Here is a 20,701-nt window from a genome sequence, read left to right as displayed (position 1 = left end):
GTCTTATCTGAAGCATTTCTACTCAACAGCATTGCTTCTAGTTTAAATACTTGCAGGCAATTTAAATAAGGTTGTGACTTGAATGTAATTTTACAAAGAAAAAATTTACTTCATTAACTTTAATATGGAGGAAACCCTATTAAATTCTATTGCCATAGGTCTGGTCATGGCAGTTATGGAACATTCAAAGATTCTAATTTAAATAATTTTAATGTCATTTCCTTGTGAGTTTTACCACTGCTTTTTTCCTTCCTATTTTGAATTTCATTTTCCCCAGTGACCAACGGAATTATGACCATCAGTACTCAGGGGGAAAATGTAATAATGGATCCAATGTCCTGTCGTGGCAAGAAGCAGACTCGGTCTCCTGTGCAGTGAGCATTCTTCTCTAGAGAGGATTCCCTTCCTTATATCCTAGAGCTGTTTGAAGTCTTATCTGAACACCAAGTCAAATACCCACTAAAAGCTTTCCTGTCTGAAAGACCATGGATAACTACAGTCCGCATCTGAAGTTTAGAACTGACTAGTCCAGAAAATGTTCCTGAAAAAAAAAATCGCCCCACTGTATGACAGAATATACTTTGGGGGTTAGAAAGTGCGTAGGTAGATTAGACAGAGTTGGGGATTTATTGGTGAGTCATGGGAGCCACTGAAAACATTGGTAAGGGCCCTGTGTTCATCAAAACTTTATCCTTAATAACATTCCAATGGTTTCAAAGCAAGTATCTGTGTATCCACAGCTCCCCAGGAAAAATATTAGAGGGCCAATAGGAAGCAGTGATCTGTTCAAATCACAGTGATTGACAGACAGAAATGAAAGGCATCCTCCTCCAGGCGCTTTATTCCATTGCTATTATTCAGGAGGGAAGAAGTTGGCTGGGAAGGAAAACAGGACCTGGTAGAATATAGCACTACTATGGCTTTGATCTCCTTCTCTGGGTCACTGCATACAAATCTGCTGGCTCTCAGGAGCAGCTGCACCATGCTGGTTTTATATTCATCTTTTTGAGAGTGGACTTGACCATTCAGTCTTCTTTGGCCATTGGAATGCTGGCAAACACGATGCGAGTGGCATCTTGCATGACTCTGTACTCTGACATTTGTTGCCTCATGCCTCTGTTATCACCATTTAAACTTGCTGGCTCATTGTAAGAAGGCACTTCAAAGCTGCATGGCAAAAAGAGTAGGTACTGGGTCAAGAGAGTCACAGGCCACCATTGCAAATCACTAGACTTTGATTGTCATCGTGCCTACCCTTTTTACTCCAGAATTCTGTCTTTCTGCAGAATCTAAACTAGGACTCATTGTGTAGGTTAACAGATACCTAGAATCTAGACCTAGACCCTTCCTTTAAAGTCAGCCCAAGTATTATGTCTCTAAAAAAAAGTTAATACTAAACACATCTAAGTCTTGTCAATGGTGTCTTTTGTTGGGTAGCTACAACAAGTACTAACTGACACCATGATTAAGGTACCATCTCTTGAAATAGTGTTCTATTTGAGAATCTCCTTCAGGAAAATTTAGCAGAGATGGATTTCAGAAAGGGGGAAGAGAATGTATATGTGAGTCACAAGTAGGCAAGAATCTATGAGGTGGAGAGTTCCCCACTACAGAACTTAACAGACTCTCTAAATATGGCTCCCTAAGAACTCCAGGAGAAGACTGTTTCTAAAAGGAAGCAGAGGATTGATGGAGGAAGGTCATTGGTTAATTAAATAAAGAAACTGCTTGCCCTGATAGGTTAAAACTTAGGTGGGAGGAGTAAACAGAACAGGATGCTGGGAGGAAGAGGAAGCGAGAACAGACTCGACAGCTCTGCTCTGGAGCAGAGACGCCATGCTCAGCTCTCCCGGGTAGATGCGATAGCTCCTCTCAGAGACACAGGCAATGAAGCTCCGACCCAGGATGGATGTAGGCTAGAATCTTCCCGGTAAGCGCACCTTGGGGTGCTTACACACATTATTAGAAATGGGCTAGTCCAGGTGTGAGAATTAGCCGAGAAGAGGCTAGATGTAATGGGCAAGCAGTGTTTAAATGAATACAATTTGCGTGTTATTATTTCGGGGCATAAGCTAGCAGGCGGCTGGGGTGCTGGGGACGTGGCCCTGCTGCACTTATTACTACAGGGGATAGGTGATTCAGTTTAGATAGATGAAAACTGGAGCAGTGACCTTGGCTTTGTGGACAACCAGAGACTGTGTCATCACTAAAATATCAGTTAAATACAGCCATATTCTTAAGAGGTGGTCTAGTTTGCCACTTCTATATAGATGTAGAAATTGCTCATTTAACAGAAAAGAAATTGCAACTGAGCAAAGGGAAATGCAGGGCTGCTTCCCCTTCTGTATTTGCCCAGACCTTTACCATTTGAGGGAACTACAGAAGGCCAGTGTGCCTTGCCTAGTCACAGACTGTACTGCATGTCACTCTGCATGACCTGCAAGACATTTCATAAGTAGAAATTTCGATTCAGCCATGCCTAACCCAGAGTCTAGAACCCTGTTTCCAAGCTGTGTTCATACTGTTACCATTTTCAGCTGATAACCACCTCCTGTATGTAGGTCATGCCCTTATGCTTGAGGCCATAGTACTGAGAAGGGTTTCATGTGGAAGTGCAGTTACAGAAAAGGCTCTTCAGTGAACCTTATGTATGATCCCATGAGCAGATAGATGCATTTGCTCCTCATGACTGGCTGTCTACATGTTCCATGAAGCATGGCACATCATGGCATTTGCCAGAAGCTATAGAGACACTCAGGAAAGAAGGAACAGAGATTCTAGCTCAACATTTGACACTAGCCGAGTTTGAGGTCTATCTGGCAGTGATAATATGATGGAGGTGCTGTGTAGTCAACAGACAGCAACAAGTATTGGTAGTCAATGACTCAGAATAGGACCAAGACACAGACAAGTGTGAGTATTTCATCAAAGGAACATGCGGTATGCTGAAGATAAAAATACATTGACATAAATGGGGAGAGAGTGAAAGAATTACTAGAGATGTACTATACTGTGGGAAATCAGGAAGAAAAATATGAGGGCTGAAGGGATGTTTACAGGGAGGGAGTTTCTCAAAGATGGGTGCCTAGATCCTTTCTGGTCATTACATCTACTTGTCAATAGAACATGAATAAAAAAAAAAAAAACTCATGAATGGTCATTTCAAACTTAGAAATGCAATAGATTTCATCCTTTATATGCTTAGAAAATAGTAAACAAACAAATATAACAAACAACAAAAACAGACAAACACAAATCAAGAAACAATATAGTGACAAAAACAGTCTTACTATATTTGTATTTAGAATTTGATCAAATTGTCTGACATTCACATAAATACTTCTTTCTCTTCTTTTTCCTCCCCCTTTATGAGTCTGGGAGTCTGAGTCTAAGCATACTTCTCATCAGAAACATCTTTAAATGTAGGAGAAATTATAAATATGTAGCTAATTTTGTCATCCAAAGATAAGAGCAATTAAAATTTTGATATTGTCTCCCCCAGTTCTTTCTTTGTGTTCACAGACACACACACACACACACACACACACACACACACACAGACGAGGATAGGTATACACATACATACACCGTTTGTTTTCCTTCAGCTGCTGACATCAAGTGCCATGTAAGGGACTCAACTTGGGCTTCAAAGACAATTTTGAAGTCAGTGTTACACAACCACTGACTCAACATTCACAAGAAAGTCCATATTGAAAAGTCCATCATCTGAGCCCAGTTTATTCAGAGGACTAGGAGAATAAGAAGAGCTAAGTCATTCTTCCTGTTCTTACTGTTATTTTCAGGCTTTAGGGTTATACATCAACAGACAATCATAGTGGTATGTTTACCTAGGATGAACTTCAACCTTTAAGTATTTTTCCAGGATTTTCTTTTTCCAGGAAACGGATTCTTGGCTTGAAAATTCCAATTCTTATGCGGGAAAGGATGGCTCTGACTATTATGTAACTGATCACTTCCATTAGATGTTTGTAGGAAACATTTTTTTTGTATGTATATTGGCAAAAATCTCTGCATAGAAAGACATTTCAAGAGATTAATGTTTGGCAAAGCTGTGAACACATTTATAAAGGAGGAAAAATACGGTGTTCAGAGCCAAAGGACTTGAGAACATTCCTGGAAAACCATAAAAAGGTACTTAAAAATCCCAGCACTAGATTAGGCTGCAGAGTGACATGCAGTGTAGTGTGTGACTAGGCAAGTCACACTGGCCTTCTGTAATTCCCTCAAATGGCAATGGTCTGGCAAATACAGAAGGGGAAGAAGCAGCCCTGCATTTCTATACTAAGTTGTGAGTTGTCATGACATATTAGTCTTTAAAACAGTGTGAATCGTGTAACCTGATGTTGTAATTGGAGTGGGTATGGGCATTTAGAATCTGTGATTGTTCTATTTTGTTTATTCAGGTTTTGATAATATTTGGTGACAACGTGAAGAATTTTCATGCTTAAATTTTAAAGATCTGAGCACATGAAATAGTATTAAGATTATGTTTCTCCAAGGCTTGTTAGAAAGAATAGCCCCTGTGTGTGTGTGTGTGTGTGTGTGTGTGTGTGTGTCTTAGGAAAGTGTGGTTATGAAGAAGTCTACATGATGATTTCTAGAATACTGGCTTGCACATTTTGCACATTTGTCTGGATAGTACACCATTGCCTAAGAAGGCTGTAGAGAAAGGCTAGGACTCAGAAAAATCAGTCAAGCATTTGATTTTTAGAGAAACCAATGAGAAGGGACACAGTGGTGGCAATATTCTTGCTAGGAAAAGAATGACTGGGGAAGCCATATAGAATGGAGTGATATTTGTTTGTGTTTTAACAAATAAAGATTGCCTGAAGGTCAGAGTACAGAGTCAAGTCACTAAAGACCAGGCAGTCTTTAGTGTACACCTTTAATCTCAGGACTCAGAGACAGATCTCTGTTAGTTCAAGGCCCCCTTGGGCTACATGAAATTGACCCAGTCTAAAAGAGAAACAGAGCTCACCCAAAATATGCCTTTAATCCCAGCACTAGAGAAGTGGAGACAGGGGTGACAGGGCTGGGCAGAGAGAGGAGTATAAGGTAGGTGGAGACAGAAGTTCAACACAGTCTGAAGAGAGCAGTACAGCCTAAGACAGTCAGTCAGTCTGAGGTGTGGTGCAATCTAGGCAGTCAGTCTGAGGATGCAGTCTGAGGACAGGGTCGCTCCTTTCGTCTGAGCATAGATACAGGTAAGAACTCTCTAGTGCCTGGCCGCTCTGCTTATCTGTTCTTCAGGCAAGCTTTATTTGTTAAAACACAAACAAAATAGCACTACACTGTTGAAATAGGAATGGCAGGGCTGCGTCCCTGGCACCCGGCCGCCCGCATGGCTAGCTTATGCCCAGAAATAATTACACGGAAACTGTATTCTTTCAAACTCTGCCTGGCCCGGCTAGTTCCAGCTTCTTATTGGCTAGCTCTTACATATTGTTCTAACCCATTTCTAATATTCTGTGTAGCCCACGAGCTGGCTTACCAGGGAGGATCTTAACCTGCGTCTGTCTGGAGCGGGAGAATCGTGGCGACTCCTTCACCAAGCCTCCTTCTCCCAGCATTCTCCTCTGTTTTCTCCACCCACCTAAGGGTGGGCCTTATCAAGGGGCCTAGGCAGTTTCTTTATTAATAAGAAATCACTCCCACATCACTACACTAGAAGCTATATTTCAATACTGTTTCAGCTTTCTAATGTTACTATGACAAAAATACCCCAGTCTGGACAGCTTAAATAACAGAAATGTATCTTCCAATTATGAAGGCTAGAAGGTTAAATGTTGGAATTTACGCATCATTTTTTGTCTAATTTCCAAGAGTTCCATGGATTGTGGCAGCAAGGCACCAGTCCACACACAGCATTGTACCTTCCCACCCCGTGTGTGTATCTGAGCTTCCAATTCTTATAAGACCGGTTGTATTAAATTAGAACCCACTTTAATGGTCTTATTTTTAAGTTAATTACTTCTATAAAATCTGTATCATCATGTAAGTTTACATCTGAAATGATTAGATTCAGGACCTCAAAGCATGAGTTTTCCTGTGTGTGGGCAAGGCATACATTATCCCATAATGCATACAAAGAACTTTGCTTTTGCTTAGGTTTCATTTTTATTTTGAATAGTTCCTGTTCTCAGGCTAATGGAAACCTGGAAAATGTCTCCTTCCCAGTCATTCCTTGTTGCTGCTTTGAGTGAGGTAACTTCGACATACTCAAAAACCATACGTGATGCTAAGTGAAAGAAGCCAGCAACAGAAACTGTGTATTGTACAGACCCATTGGTAGATATCTGGCCTGGCCTGCAATCTCAGACATTTGAAAGCATGAATCAGGAGGATGGCCAACTCAAGGCCTGGCTAGTTCAATGTCAGACCAGCATGTTAGTGAGACTGCTGGGCTGGAGCTGTAAGCGATGCTTTGTGCCCAAGATATGGATCTGGGTACAGGGCTCCTTTGTAAGGTGATGGAAGTGCTCTTCAATTCACTTATGGTGATGGACATGTAGCATGTGAATATGTTAAAAACCACTGGATTGCAACTTCGGCTGAGTGAATTGGGTAGTGCACAAATTAAATCTGAGTCATGCTATTATTAACAAAAATGGCTTTGTTAGCAGCTGGATATAAAAAAATTGTATGAATTTATATATCTGTTGCAGTTATGATGTTTTAAGGCCTAACATTTCATCTTCTCTTCTCCCATTTTCATCATTTACAGAATGAATAGGGTAGGTATTATTTAATGGGAGGGGGAACCTTCCATAATCCAACTAACTTCCATTTACCTTATTGAATTAAGCTTATTTTAAGCATTGGCTTGTGAGCTATGGGTATGGATTTAATTCTTCCAATGACTTGCTTTGCAACTTTAGGCAAATTATCATGCCTCTCTGAGGCCCCATCTCCAAAGAAAGATACAGAGTGGGAATATTATAATAACAACAATGACAATTTTTTTTTACTTCTGAGGCTGTTGAGATGATTTAATGTGATAATATCTGCAAGGGCTCAGCAAACACACAGCACATTGTAATTTACCAAAAGGCAGTACTTTATTATTATTGGCATACATTTCCAAAAGTCAAGATTAACAGCTCTACTTCAGCAAAATGGGCCAGATGAATTTCAGTCAACAGGAAACAGACCCACAGAGTTGTCCTTTCATTTCGAGGCTCCGTCAATCACACCTCCTACATAATTTTTAATTCTTAAATAATTTAACAGAGCAGCATCTGTGTTAATCCAGAACATATTTCTTCTTGCACCCCTTCTGCAGTCTGGTAAGATGCTTGTGTTCTCAAATAATCAGCTTGACTCTGTTTCCAAGAAGCACCAACTGCCAGGCAAACTGACACATGGGTGATCATCCTAAGCAATCCTGATAGATGCAAATCAGATTATCTAGTATTCGTTGAGGACCCACTTTGTTAAAAACATTATGCCAAGCATATTAGGAGGGGCAGAGTTGAACAGTTGCAATATGGAGATGAGACTTTCATAGATACCAGAGTTTGGCGGTGAATAGGCTGGTGTGTCTATTTTGTGGTGCATCAGATACTTTGAACTTTCCAGGGCTGGGAAAATTATAGTGTCCTGTATGATGTTGAATCCAAAGCTAGACACAGGGGCATATTCACTCCCTGAAGAAGGGACTAAGAGTGATTAATTCAAGTGGAATGAATTTGTGAGAAGCAACTTAGGAGAAACATGTCTGGATAAATGTTGGCAACACGTGATGCTTCTCATCATCCATCACCAGAGCCATGCCCCTTTATGACCTGGATTTCTGATTGGGAGACAGGAAAGACTTGTCACCTAGGTAGAGCTGCCTCTGAAATGATGGGTTACGATTTTGATAATTGAGTTGAGAATGGAGAATTTGATAATAGGAAGGGAAATTTGAGTTGGGCTATGAAAGACCTCAAAAACTCTTCAGTGGGAATGAAAAAGCTAGACACAAAAGAAAGTGTGTGTGTGTGTGTGTGTGTGTGTGTGTGCATGAGAGAGAGAGAGAGAGATTTCCCATATATTTTGCATAGTGTTCTCAAGTGACATCTTGTATGAATTAATAAAGAAGTTGTCTTATCTTCTTGCAAAACAAGTAGGTATTTGAGCAACACAACACCAGTTAGTTTCAACATCAAGCCCACTGCTGGTTCGTTTGTTTCTCAGCAACTGAGCTTTTCCTTGACAGTAACATTAATTACGTCCATCACTCACTCTAATATGACCTTTGTTTTCCCCTTATTCCCTCCACAGAGGCTCACATCTGGGCAGCTGCAGTCTCGCAATGGCAGCCCCGAGACTTCACTATATGACAATCAGAATTCCTGGAGCTCACGTCAGACATGCAAGCTCATGTGTTGTTCTGCCTCTAGCTTGACATGCCTGAACTGAATTAGGGAGCATTCATTCCTACCGGGGTGCAGAAAAGCAGGTTTTTCTATTCACCAAACAATTATTCATTTCAAAGGGTTAGGACAAGTCTTGCAGAAGAGAGCTGGAAGAAACACACATTTATTAAGGCATTATTGGATGAGTGTGGACCTTGAAGCCCAAAGGCTAAAGTCTGAATCTTGGACCTGCTACTTATTTGCTGGGAAATTTCGAACAGTATGTTCTTACTTGCTCCAGGTGTAATAAAGGTGGTAATATCTACTGTGCCATGTGGACATAACTAGGATGGAGTTCAGACTCTGGCAGAAACTTGACTCCCTTTTCCAAAGGCCCAAAAGAAATGACATCTGTGATATACAATTATGTCCGTTGGTGTTGAGGAAGCAGGTACATGGAAAGAGTCTCTCTCTCTCTCTCTCTCTCTCTCTGGAATATCTGAAGTCAAAGAACTACATATATGATTTTATTCACAGAAAAAGAAGTTGTTAAGATTAGTGGCTACTCTATAATATACAACCACCAAAGAATAAGCATGTGTTTTAGCTCTACAACTAGGCTTGTCGTAGCACACATTCATCACTCTGGACATACTGGGGAACCAACGTCCATTGAGGTATGAGAATAGGGAATTCAGATACAAGACCAGCATCCTAGTGCTCAATCTAAGCAGCTGCAAAAGGCCTCATACTCAGGGTTCCCGTGCTAGCCCCAGGACTCTGCCTTATCCACCTTGAAAATTTTAATAATATTTGAACGAGGACCCTCTCAATTGCTCTTTTCTTCTGAGTCTCCCAAATGATGTAGTCAGTGCTGGTCTTGTCTTTAGACAATTACTTCTTTATAGTCCTCCTCACCCTTATTTGGTATAACGAAATCACATGGAATAAAGGCTTATATGTCACTGTGGTATACTAGCAGATGCACAGTGTCACATTGGTATAATTGTCCCCATTGGACAGATGTGTAATTTACTCAAGGTTACATGATTAGTGAGGGGTCAGAGCAGCACCAGTACTCTATATTATGTGGTAATAAATGATGAAAGCCTGGGTGGTGATAACCACTCAGGACAACCAGTTCAGAAGTAACACATAGCATCAAATGCCATTGAATGGCATTGGAGTAGGGCTGATGTGCAGGACTGTGCTGAACTCAGAAACACTGTTTATAGTAAAAGTCACCAAGGATGTACTTGCTCCTTAACATATTTGCAAAGCTTTATTTACGTGTTTTCCAGCCTCTCCTCTAGGGGCTCACAAATAGACTCCATTAAACAAATATTTGTTAAATGCATTATATTCCGGCCCCATTCTTCTGAATGAAATTTGCTTCCCTTCCTTCAAATGTATACCTTTGTTTCTGATTGTCTTTGAAGCTTCATGTGTTTGACGTAAGAATGTTCATTGGCAAGTTTGATGGCTGGCTATATCAGGCAGAAAGATTTAAGTTTTAATATTTGATGTCCATTCCTTTGGTATGATTCTTTGCTGGTTATTTACCAATTTTGATGCCATGAGAGCCTTCTCGTCATCATCTGATGCTCACTTCCATGGGGATGCCTATGAAAGTGTCTGATTTCCAATGTTCTCACTGTAAGCTAAACTAGCATCTCTGTCTCTGTCTCTCTCTCTGTCTCTCTCTCCCTCCCTTTCTTTCATTTCTGGGAGTTAACATATGTTTCTCTTGACACTGTCTGACCATCCCCATTCCCTCATTCTGTCTCCTTAGTATGCCACGGCTGGATACCTCTGCCTAAATCCTCTTCGGTGGCCTGTCCCAGGTAGACAGTCCGGTTTGCTAAGAAACTGACACTGAATCTTTACTGTGGAGGTCAACAACTTTTAGTGTTGAGAAGACACAGAGGCAAAGCTACAGTGACAGTGGATCCCTGGTGGCCTGTGCCATGCCCACCCAGAGCTCTGAAGTAAGAAGCACCAACATTTTCCTGTTAAACCCAAATAGCCAAGTGACCACCCTAATCTCAGCTAGTGGCTGGGGATGGCCTTGGAATAACATGACCTCAAGTGAAGTCATGTACAGCAGCGACTCCTGAGGACTGACAGCTGGAAGTGCTTGTCTCTGTGGGCTCAGCAGCCCGGGAAATAGCTCTTCGCTCCCAGAAGGAGCCCAAGCAGACATCACGATGTCCGTTCCTCTGAACCTCCTTTAAACCTGCAGAGCTTTTCCTCTCCAGTGGATGCATGCCTGACACTTGCCATTACTTGGACTTGAAAGATTCTGTGCCTGTCTCTTTCTCTGTTTGATCTGAGTACTTTCAGTTTTCCTTTATGACTGATGTCAAAAGTCAAGTCCTCCTGGGGCCTCCCTTTGCTCTCCATGCAGAGTGAGCTTCTGTGACATGCACTTAGTCAACATCCGCTGCTCCCATGTAGTACATTATAGTCTCTGAACTGGCCCCTTGAGATGATTGAGGTGCAGCCCTTTCTGCCTGGTGTGGAGAGAAAACGCACCCCTTCTACACACTCAGAGAGCTGCACCTTCTCCTCTGTTACATCATTGGCCGCATACTTATTTGCCTGTTTGAACATTCATTTGTTCACTGAGTAGTTATCAAGTCCCGATTGCCCCTGTGGCTGCTATTCTGTTAAACCTTAAAGTTATAATGACAATTAGCTTCACTAAAGGATAAATGATAAGTGTTAATCAATGACTCATACATAATGTATACGTCTGACTTGGACAGCGAGAGTAGATGCTCACGAAGTGCACTGTTTCACAGATATAGGATTTGACCCAGTTAGGAAAGTTGGGGAAAGGGGTAGGTTGAATTTACCATTATAGCACAGCTTGATAAACTTGGAAATACAGAAAGTGTACAAGGCCAGGGTTGGGAGATGAAATGGAGAACTTAAAGCTGGAAAAGAAGTTAGATATAACAGGGTTCATTTGGCAAAAAGAAGTAGAGTGATGCACCGTGGCTGAAGACGCTCACGTGACTACTCATGGCTTGCTATTACACTCAGAGCTGTGGGAAGTCATTGAAGGGTTTTGTGCAAAAGCATCAAAATGATCAGATTAGAGAACTGGAGAGATGAGCTGGCTCTCTGTGGGGAGCAGACTGCAGGAGGGTGGGTACACCAAGGGAGGCAGTCGGGAGACTCTTCTCAGTTAGCTGTTGAGATGAAGGTAGCTTGAACAGAGGTTGATCAGGGAGGGTTAGGATTGGGACCAGCAAAGCTGGAGACAAAACTAAAACTAGACAGAATATCTGACAGTTCTTGGTGATATTTTCATGTGAATACGGACAATGGGAAGGCCTGTGAGATGGCAGTATTAGATTTGCATTGATGCTTCACCTCTTTGATTCAGGGTTTGATGAAAATGACAAAACTCACACACACAGGGAGTCGGGGAGAAGAGGGAGGGGAAATTGCATTAGGGATCTGAAAGAAAGAAAGAAAGAAAGAAAGAAAGAAAGAAAGAAAGAATAAAACAAACTTCACACACAGGATCTTGCTTATGATCTTGGAGGGATACACACAACTTCTGGAGCCCATTCATGAGCCCTGGGTGAGAAAAAAAAAAACCCAAACTCTTATTTCTTAGTGAATTCTGTTGTAGAGATTACTGTAGGATCTAACATACGGGGCATGTCTGTGGAAGGATGGACAATGATGCAGGGAGGTGAGGTGGAGGGTACTGAGAGGCTCTGGATGTCAAATTGCAGCCCTTTCCCTCACAGTGTGGCTGTCTGGATCTAGACAGCAGAGCTTACAACCTGTTTCACTGTGAGCTGAGCACTCATTGGCTTGCAAGGCACAACAAGGTGGAAACATCCACACATGGACCCACGGGCCTCCAGGTGGTGAAGAAGACGACATTTCAAAGTATTAATGTTCCAAAGACCCGAATTTCATCTGCAGCAGATGTCTCTCCACAACGCTAAGTACTTTGGACTGAAGAATAAAGCTGTCACCTTCTAGTTTATGGGAGGGGGGTTGCATCATTTAGAGATGAAGACAGGATGCCTATGGCGGGGCGGAGAAGTTAATATCTTGCGTCTTGTGATTCATTTTTACCTTGTGGAAGAAGCAGACGTGGTAATTGTATTCATAGACAGAGATGTAGAACGGAGCCTGCCTTTGCAGAAAAGGCATTTTAGGAAGCCACTAAAGATAAGAAGGAGGAGAAAGGCTTAGGAGGAAGTGTTTGGGTAGGACTTCGTTTGCTGGTGTTAATCATACACTAGGTAGGCGTTTCCTCTCTCTGCTTGTTACAGGTACAGTTTAGGAATGAGGGAGAACCTCTGTCTGGTTTGTTTTTAAGATTGTCTGGCTTACACTCTAATTAAGGAGCAACTCCCTCTGGAGGACCTTGACAGTGTCTGGGTGTCCACCTGAAGCTGCTTCAGCGACACCCCAGTTTTGAGTAACTCTGACATCAAGTCCTGTACTGCTTACTCAGTGTATTCCTAGGCCAAATGAACAGGCTTGGTTGTGCCAGACAAGTCCAGCCACTTAGTATCGCTGGCCAGCGCGCTAGGCTGAGGAATTCTGAGGCTGAGACTGAATTTAAAAAGGAAGAAGGAGGAGAAGAAGAGGCGGAGGAGGAGGAGGAGGAAGAAGAAGAAAACAAGGGTGTAGTGTGCTTCTGTAATCCCACCACTCGGAGGATGAAGTGGGAAGAATGTCCGAGGTCAATATACTGAATTCTAAGCCAGTCAAAAGTACATAATGAGACCTATTTCAGGAGAGAGAGTATGGGAGAGAGCGCATGAGATAGACATAAATAGAGAAAGAGAGAAAATGAGAGGAAAAGGGGAGAGAGAGAGAGAGAGAGAGAGAGAGAGAGAGAGAGAGAGAGAGAGAGAGAAAGAGGGGAGAGAGAGAGAGAGAGAGAGAGAGAGAGAGAGAGAGAGAGAGAGAGAGACTAATTATTGATAGCTGAATGTCTGTTGTGGAGTCAGGCGAGGAGAATGGGAAGGTTTACTCTAGAAAAAAAAAGGTTCTTTATTTCTCACTCTTGGACTCCATCCTTAATTAGTTAATTAATACAAATTCTACAATCTACTCTATGTCATCCATTATTCTAGGTGTTAGTAGAGATATAAGCTCTATGTTCACGGATGTCTACATTTTTAATAAAGTGTGTACTCCTTTTTCATATTCCCCATGCTGACTCTCATCTGGGCCCTTGACTTCCCCAAACCAGGTCCTCTTTTGTACCCACCTCACAGGCCCTTCCCATTCAATTTTCTTCCTCTTCTTTATCTATCTCATGATGGGCCCCTAGTTTGATCCTGTATCCTCGTTACTTCCAGAGAGACTTTTGTCTTGGTGAACATATCAAGTGCCAATAGTAGACATGTTTTAGGGCTCTAGGTACAAGGAAAAGTATATGCCCATTGGCCACCTAGTATTTCCACTTTGAGAACTAAAATGGTTCTCAGATACAAAGCATTCAAAGGGATATTGATCCCCACATTACCTATATCTTCCTTCAAAGTATCACCCCCAACCTCAAATCATTGGATTTTCCAGCTCTGCTATGCATCACCGTGCCTGCCAACCAGACAAGATTTCTTTCCTCCCATTAACTAAGTCACCAGCTATTCAATTCTGTCCCCCAAACTTTACTGCACTCATTTCTTACTGGACTGCTCACGTCCCTACCCAGTGACCTCCTTAAGATCTTAGTTGTCTCTATAACACTTCTGTCAGTATAGGCCCATGATATGCCCATTCTGAGTGCAGTTTGGTGGCTTCCAGAACCCAGGACTAATCTCAGCTGGGCAGTTGCTAGGGGAAGTGTTTACCTGGAGCATCTGTTTATCTTAGGGCCCAAGTGACCCATCCCTTATGATTGTGGGCCTGAAACTATAAAGCCATAATCATGCGGCAGGATATCAGTGCAGAGAAGCACCGGTCATAATAACACGGTGTGATGTGAGCATAGGGTGGTACTTTGGAGCGACCCCACCCACCCACACCCTGCCAGCCCTGCAGCATTCTAGCAAGGCTGCATTCCTGGCCTCAGACGCAACTCTTGTTACGTTGTTTACAAACCTGCCTGGGTGCAATACCTGCACTCACCTTTCCAACCTAACTCAGTCTCTCCAAGCTGGGAGTCTGTCCTGTCTGCTCTCTCTGTATCTCTGTACTAAGCAGGTTCTTAGGGTGGCTTTAAATGGGAAATGCTCACCTGTCTGTCTCCATTAGTTATCGGTGTCATTTTCCTCCAAGTATAATATGACGTTTCCTCTTATCAGATTCTCTCAATATGTTAGGAAGATTGCCTATTAGACCTGTTACGGACCAAGTGAGTCATGATATTTATATTATTAGCATGTTCCCTAGTTGATGAATTGATGGTCTGAAGGATTCATTAGGTTAAAAAAAAAAAACAGAGGGATTTAGGCTGGGGAGAAGAATGTCTATCCCTAAAAGTGCTTCCTAGGAGAGTGATTTTTGGTGTGACCTTTATTGTTCATCAGGACTCTTGAAAGTGAAGGTCGTGTGTATAGCTACTCAGTGCCTAAAGCACAGCTAGTCCTTAACTAATGATGAAGGAACACAAGCACACAGGAGATATTTTTCAAATATTTGTTTATGCATATGTCCATGTATGTATATGCATACCTCTGATGTGAAGGTGTTCATGTCTGTGTACACACAGAGGCCAAAAGAAGATGTCAGATCCCTTAGAACTGGAGTAACAGGTGTTTTCTGGGTGCCCCACTTGGGTTTGGGGATCCCAACTCAGGTTCTCATGATTGTCCAGCAAATGCTCTTAACCACTGAGCTGTCTTTTCAGCCCAGGCAGCAAAGCCCTTAACCTAACCTGCATCTCTTGAGTGAGAGCTCAGGAAACAGTCTGGACACTGTCCCGCCCACAGCAGATCCTCACCAAGTGCAATTCTCACCTATTATCCCCCGGCACAAGGCTCTGTTGTTTGTGCACACCTTGTGTGAGGACATACTGGATATGTGGCACCTGACAAGTGCTTGGATGGCTAGCTCAGAGTCCCTGGTGATAAGCACTCTGGTCTTCTCAAAACTTCCTGGTTCTCACATTCCGTATGCTTCTCAGACCGTGGTGGTGGTGTGAGGAGTCATAAAGATCTTGAAGATCAAGAGAGACCAGCCCCAGAGAAAGCAGTTCTGACCATCAGTGTGTACAGCTCTCGGCTTGAGAGATCACTTGGTGAACAACAGGTCTGTGTAGAAGTCAGCCTCTGGGATCAGATCCTAAGTGTAAGGAGATTAAGCTGGGGATTAAGGATTTGGGGTTTATGTAAAGGAAGTGAAAATTTAACAGTGAAGGTACCATCGGGTAGAGGCTCAGTAAGTACCTTTGCACCTACTCCCACCGTCATTGAAAGAATCAGTTGAGGTGATGAGGATTTCATCGTCCCTGTTTATGTTATAGCAAGATGCTCTGCACTCAGACTGTGGTCCTTAACACTAGCAGCAGCAATAATCTTAATCCACAGAATATCTGACTATTGGTTTCTTAGCCGCTAGTCCAGACCTCCGGAATCAGAACCTCGAGTTTACATCGAGTTTTGAGTGCCGGCAAAAGGAATTTTTAGTCCTGTAAGTACTTCTTTTCCATAGAGTCCCTTGGAAAAAAATGAAATGGGCCAGACTTCTCTCTTTTGCACCGAGAATACGCTTGACCATTAACTGGTGCTGAGCGGATGACCACATGAAGACCTTAACCTGTACGGTCTTGATTCCCACCCACTGCCGGGAGCTCCTCGCCCAGTGCTTTCTGCTGCGATAGCAGGGGGTGGGGGGTTAAGTGGTGATTGCAGCTGCCGCACACTCAGCTGATGCCAGCCACAGATGCAGGCATTTAGCATGTGATTAAGGACAGGATAATCCACTTAATGTGGGTTGTGGGAGATATTTGGCAAGAACCAAGGTATTCAAGGGTTGGATTTTAGCTTCCAGAGATAATGTCTTTCCCAATTATTTAAAGCCTTCAGTAACTTGGATCCCACCCAGATAGAAATAAGCCTCTTTAAGACGGACTTCTGTAAATAGGGTGCCTGCTCGCTCTCTTTTCTTCAGCAGTATCTTGACTCCTATGTGCTATTATGGCATATGACATAGGGGTACTGTCCAGTTGGGATCTTAGCGCTGCTCAAGCCAACTGAACTCAACACCTAAAGGTTAAACAAAACATCCTTGTTTTGTTTTGCTTAGTAGGTTTACCACTGGCTAACTTAATTTAAAAAAAAAAATAATCTATTCCATCATTCAACAAAATACTGCAGTGCCTGGCTTGAGGTTACCATAGTGAATACGAGAAGCAGTTGCTGTTACCACTCAGTAATTGCCAGGTGGTGAGGACTGAATGAGAATGAAGCAATTACAGAGAGAGCTGGGGAAATACAGACAGAGGTGGGAGAGGAAGGCAGGCCTGCCTAGCCAAGGAAGGGCAGAGGTGCACTAAGCTACGTCCCACAGGAAGTGACCTGTAGGCTGGTACTAGAAGGGCCAGGAGGAGGTAAACAGCTGGGGTAGAAGGGAGGAAGTGAATCCTGCACAAAGAACAGATTAAAAAAAAAAAAAAAAAAAAAAAAAAACAAGAGCAGGAGCCACAGCAGAGGAAGAGGGGAAGCAGTTTACGATCTCGACAACCAGGCAGATATATCTGTGGATCTGTGCGGAGGGCTGACAGTTGATAACAGATAAGGTTGAGGAAGGAGCCAGCACTGGACGTGACTGGGTATCATGAAACCTTCTAAGCGTTTACATTGTATCGCAAGTCCAATTGAGGAAGTCTGCAGGGCTCAGACATTAATGGGGTCTTCCACAGGTCTCACATCTCTCGCACAGACGGCACTGGCAGGACCGTTCCTCAGCACACTCATGGGTGGGACAAGGTTGGTTTGGGTCTGTGTGTTTCATATGGCCTTGCTGCCGCTCTGAGCTGAACACCTCATTCTTGCTTTGAATCTGACAAGATAAACTATGTATGAAAGCATCCTCTGTGTCCATTTAGGAACTCCTTCAGAAAAAAAAAAATATATATATATATAGCTGACTCTCCATGTCTGCTGATTCTGCTCCTATGGAGTCAGACAAACTGTAGTCAATACGTGGGAAAGGAAAGGTGACTTGGTGCAATGTACTGCCCTTCTTCTTCCCATTATTTTCTGAATGTAATCATTCCCTGTGGCCTTCTCCTGGGCTCCCTGTGGGAGATCTGCCACAGGTCACCTCCTCTTTGTGTGGTCATTTTCATATCTGGTGATGGGCTGGCCACATTCACACATCTGTCTCCATTGCCAAACCTATCCCTCTGTACTGTCATTGCTAAAGGTGTTAGACAGGTCCCATGGTGTGGTAAGTGCCCCAGGTCTGGGGGTAGGAAGTGCTCGCTTGATTGTGGCCTTTTCCTCGGCTTGTCGCATGACCTTGGTGAGTCATCTCTGAGTTATGACTTCAGTTTTCTCAGCTGTGGAATGAGCACAGCGGAGCACCTGCACTGTCCATTCACAGGTGACGCAGAGGTCACAGTGGCTCCCGAGACAGTGAGCTGTGAAGTCACGTGGAGTGGTGGGCTTTTGCAACCACTGTGTGGGCAAGGATCACTGGCACTGTGAACAAGGGCGGGGGCCATCGCTGGCCTCCGCGCCCCTTTCTGAAACAGCTAGAGGAGGACTCATGAGCTTCTCACCTTCTAGAACTAATCACCGCCTTCCTATCTGCAGCTTGCAAATGAGGTTTCACCTCATGACTGCTTCTACTTGCAGTCACTTAATGGGCAGCTCAATTAGAGACCATTTGGCCAAATGTAAATGTCATTTGAATCCGTAATTGACGGGACAGAATAATCTCAAGTAGGTTCTGATGACACAATCTACTCTGAAACACTTCTGGGGGGACGGGGGACAGTGGACCTGCGCGAGGCAAGCACGTCCTATTTGCGCTTCTTGTACGTAATTATCGGTTGGAGCTCCTTGCTGGCATTTTCCGAAATGTTAATGGAATGACATTAAATTCCAGCTCATTTCAGAGAGCCCGTTGTCTGAAAGAGAAAAGAAAAGCTGCTCGAAGAAACTTTTAAGACAGGTTTTATCTACCCATAGATAGATACAAAGGAAAGGAGATCATGGCTCATCACGGAATCGCCCGCACTGCCATGATGGTGCAGAGGAAGGGAGGCGATGGGGGCCAACAATTCCGTGAGAAGGGTTTCAAAGCTGTGAGACATTAGGAGTCCTGGTCTTGGGAAGGATTCTATCATCCCTCTTGCCCATTGCACATGACGCCATTGGACTGCATTAGGATGTCCAGGCACTTCCATTTTCAGGACAGCTGGGAGGAGGGAACTTCACAGCCCTTGTTTTCTCTGGTGCTTCCTGGGCCTCCTCCCCACCACATCCAGATGCCACTGCTTTCTTTAGCTTCTGGGACCCACATCTTTCCCATCATGACACTCCTGCCTCCTCAGCTCTCTTATCTAAGAATTGGACCCCAGTAGAGCACGAACTTCCCAAGGGCAAGGGCTGTCTCGTTCACCTTGAAACATCTGTGGAATAAATCTCTACCTTCCAGGGTCAGATGACTACATTCACCCCCAACATCCCTCTTAGGATCCCCAGGTGTTCTCACAGCAGGAGAGAAGTCTCTAAGGCATCTCTATCAGCTCAATCTCTCCTGATCAATACTTCCTGGAGGATGCTCTTTTCCTCAGTCCTGCCCAGACTCTTTGTCATGGGACTGGAAGCTTTTTATTATCTCAGACAGGATGATCCCTCCAGCCTTGTCTCAATCTATCCTCCCTCACAGACCAAGTTTTAAGCGCCAGTGAGCCACTGTGCTTTTCTTGATGCTTCCTTTGTGTTCTCATGAGAACTACATTGGAGAGGGCTGTGCTTTCGTGTGCTAGACACTTTGTAGTACTCGCTCCAGATCATCGATGTATTTCACACAGAGACAGGTCATAGATATTAACACCCTCCCCCCCCCACACGCGCACACACACGTGAGCGTGCGCACGCGCGCACACACACACACACACACACACACACATACACACACACACACCTTTTATAGACAGAAACACTAAGATTTGGAAAGCTGACTTTAGTCCAGACAGTTATGGGCAGTGTAGGAGAACGAGCCCTGTGACTCCGGAGCCTGAGATTTTTTGTCTGCTGTGTTATATGGAAACATAAACAAATACAATTTTTCTCATGATGGATCTCATGTCTAGCTGAGAAGATATGACAGGACAGTCTGAGGGTGCTGATGACATTCCAGCAGAGAGGTGATCTGGTTCCAGTATTATTGGAGGTGGGGGCAGAGATCCAGCAAAGGTTCAGTGGAGTGAGTGTAGAATTCCCAGCAAGGAAGACTTTTCTAATAGTTGATACATGAGGCAAGAGACAATACTGTGTAGTTGCAAAGAAAAGGACAGGACCACAGCATTTAGAATCACAACTTGCCCTGATACTGTTAATCCTGGGATCTGAGGACCTCAGAGGGTTTTAGAGAAGTCTTTTATGTGGAAGCCTATGTGTAGCTTTTAAAACATCTCTAGGCTGGGATCAAGATCCTGGAGCCCTCAGTGGAATGGCCCTGGGTAATTGGATGAAGTTTCCCAGCTAATTGTGACAGGTGATTGACTTATTTGATCTGCCCTACAGAAACCCTTGTGCAGCAGGATAGCGGAGTACCTACTGAAGTACTTTGGGCAACCCTGGTCAGATCTTGCTCATCACAGCCTCTTGATGAGACACCCAAGTGAGGCTGCCAGTAATCACTGCTTCTGCCTGCCTGAAGTAGAGGGTACATTACAGACTTCACTTAAAAGCACGAGAAAGAGACAGAGGCATGCTGGGAGCTTCTCAGCCAAAGCAGAGAAAAGATTTTACATAAAAGCTCTCCCAGGGCCAAGTTTCATCTGCCTTAGAGTCCCGCACATCAGGAAGTCAACTTGCTGAAACAATCCACAGTCCTCAATAACCCCCAGCCACAGAGAACTTTCCATGTGAGGATCCAAAGGGTACCAGGAACAACATCAAGGAAACACAGAGGATGACTTTGGATTAACTAAATCCAAAGTTAGTCTGAGAAAATATATTCATTGTGTAATATCCATTAATCAATTTATTCATGCATTTAGTCAGCCAGTCCACATTTTATAAGTCACTACTTGCTACGTGGGACAGCTGAACAGAGAGGTACGTATCCTGTCTATCAGCCTGCTAGCAGAGCTACCAACGACCGTGGTGCAGTATGCGCCCAGCACAGGACCCTCAGCTGAGTAAGTGGTAGCTGGGACACAGCCTCTGTTC

The 20,701-nt window shown here is 43.5% G+C and overlaps 1 long non-coding RNA gene across 1 annotated transcript; it reads right to left on the bottom strand.

The window, feature by feature from the left end:
• Nucleotides 1–365: 365 nt before the first annotated feature.
• On the bottom strand, nucleotides 366–5,549 carry LOC126506536 (uncharacterized). The gene is made up of 3 exons (XR_007593241.1): nucleotides 5,513–5,549; nucleotides 3,849–4,029; nucleotides 366–1,167 (listed from the first exon to the last, which is right to left on the bottom strand). It is a non-coding gene; the product is annotated as an uncharacterized lncRNA (long non-coding RNA).
• Nucleotides 5,550–20,701: the final 15,152 nt, after the last annotated feature.

This window comes from Alexandromys fortis, unplaced genomic scaffold, assembly GCF_014885135.2.
Source record: "Alexandromys fortis isolate MF-2015 unplaced genomic scaffold, M_Fortis_MF-2015_v1.1 scaffold_0, whole genome shotgun sequence".
In the NCBI taxonomy this organism is placed as follows: Eukaryota; Metazoa; Chordata; class Mammalia; order Rodentia; family Cricetidae; genus Alexandromys; species Alexandromys fortis.
This window is presented reverse-complemented; position numbering and strand designations above follow the sequence as displayed.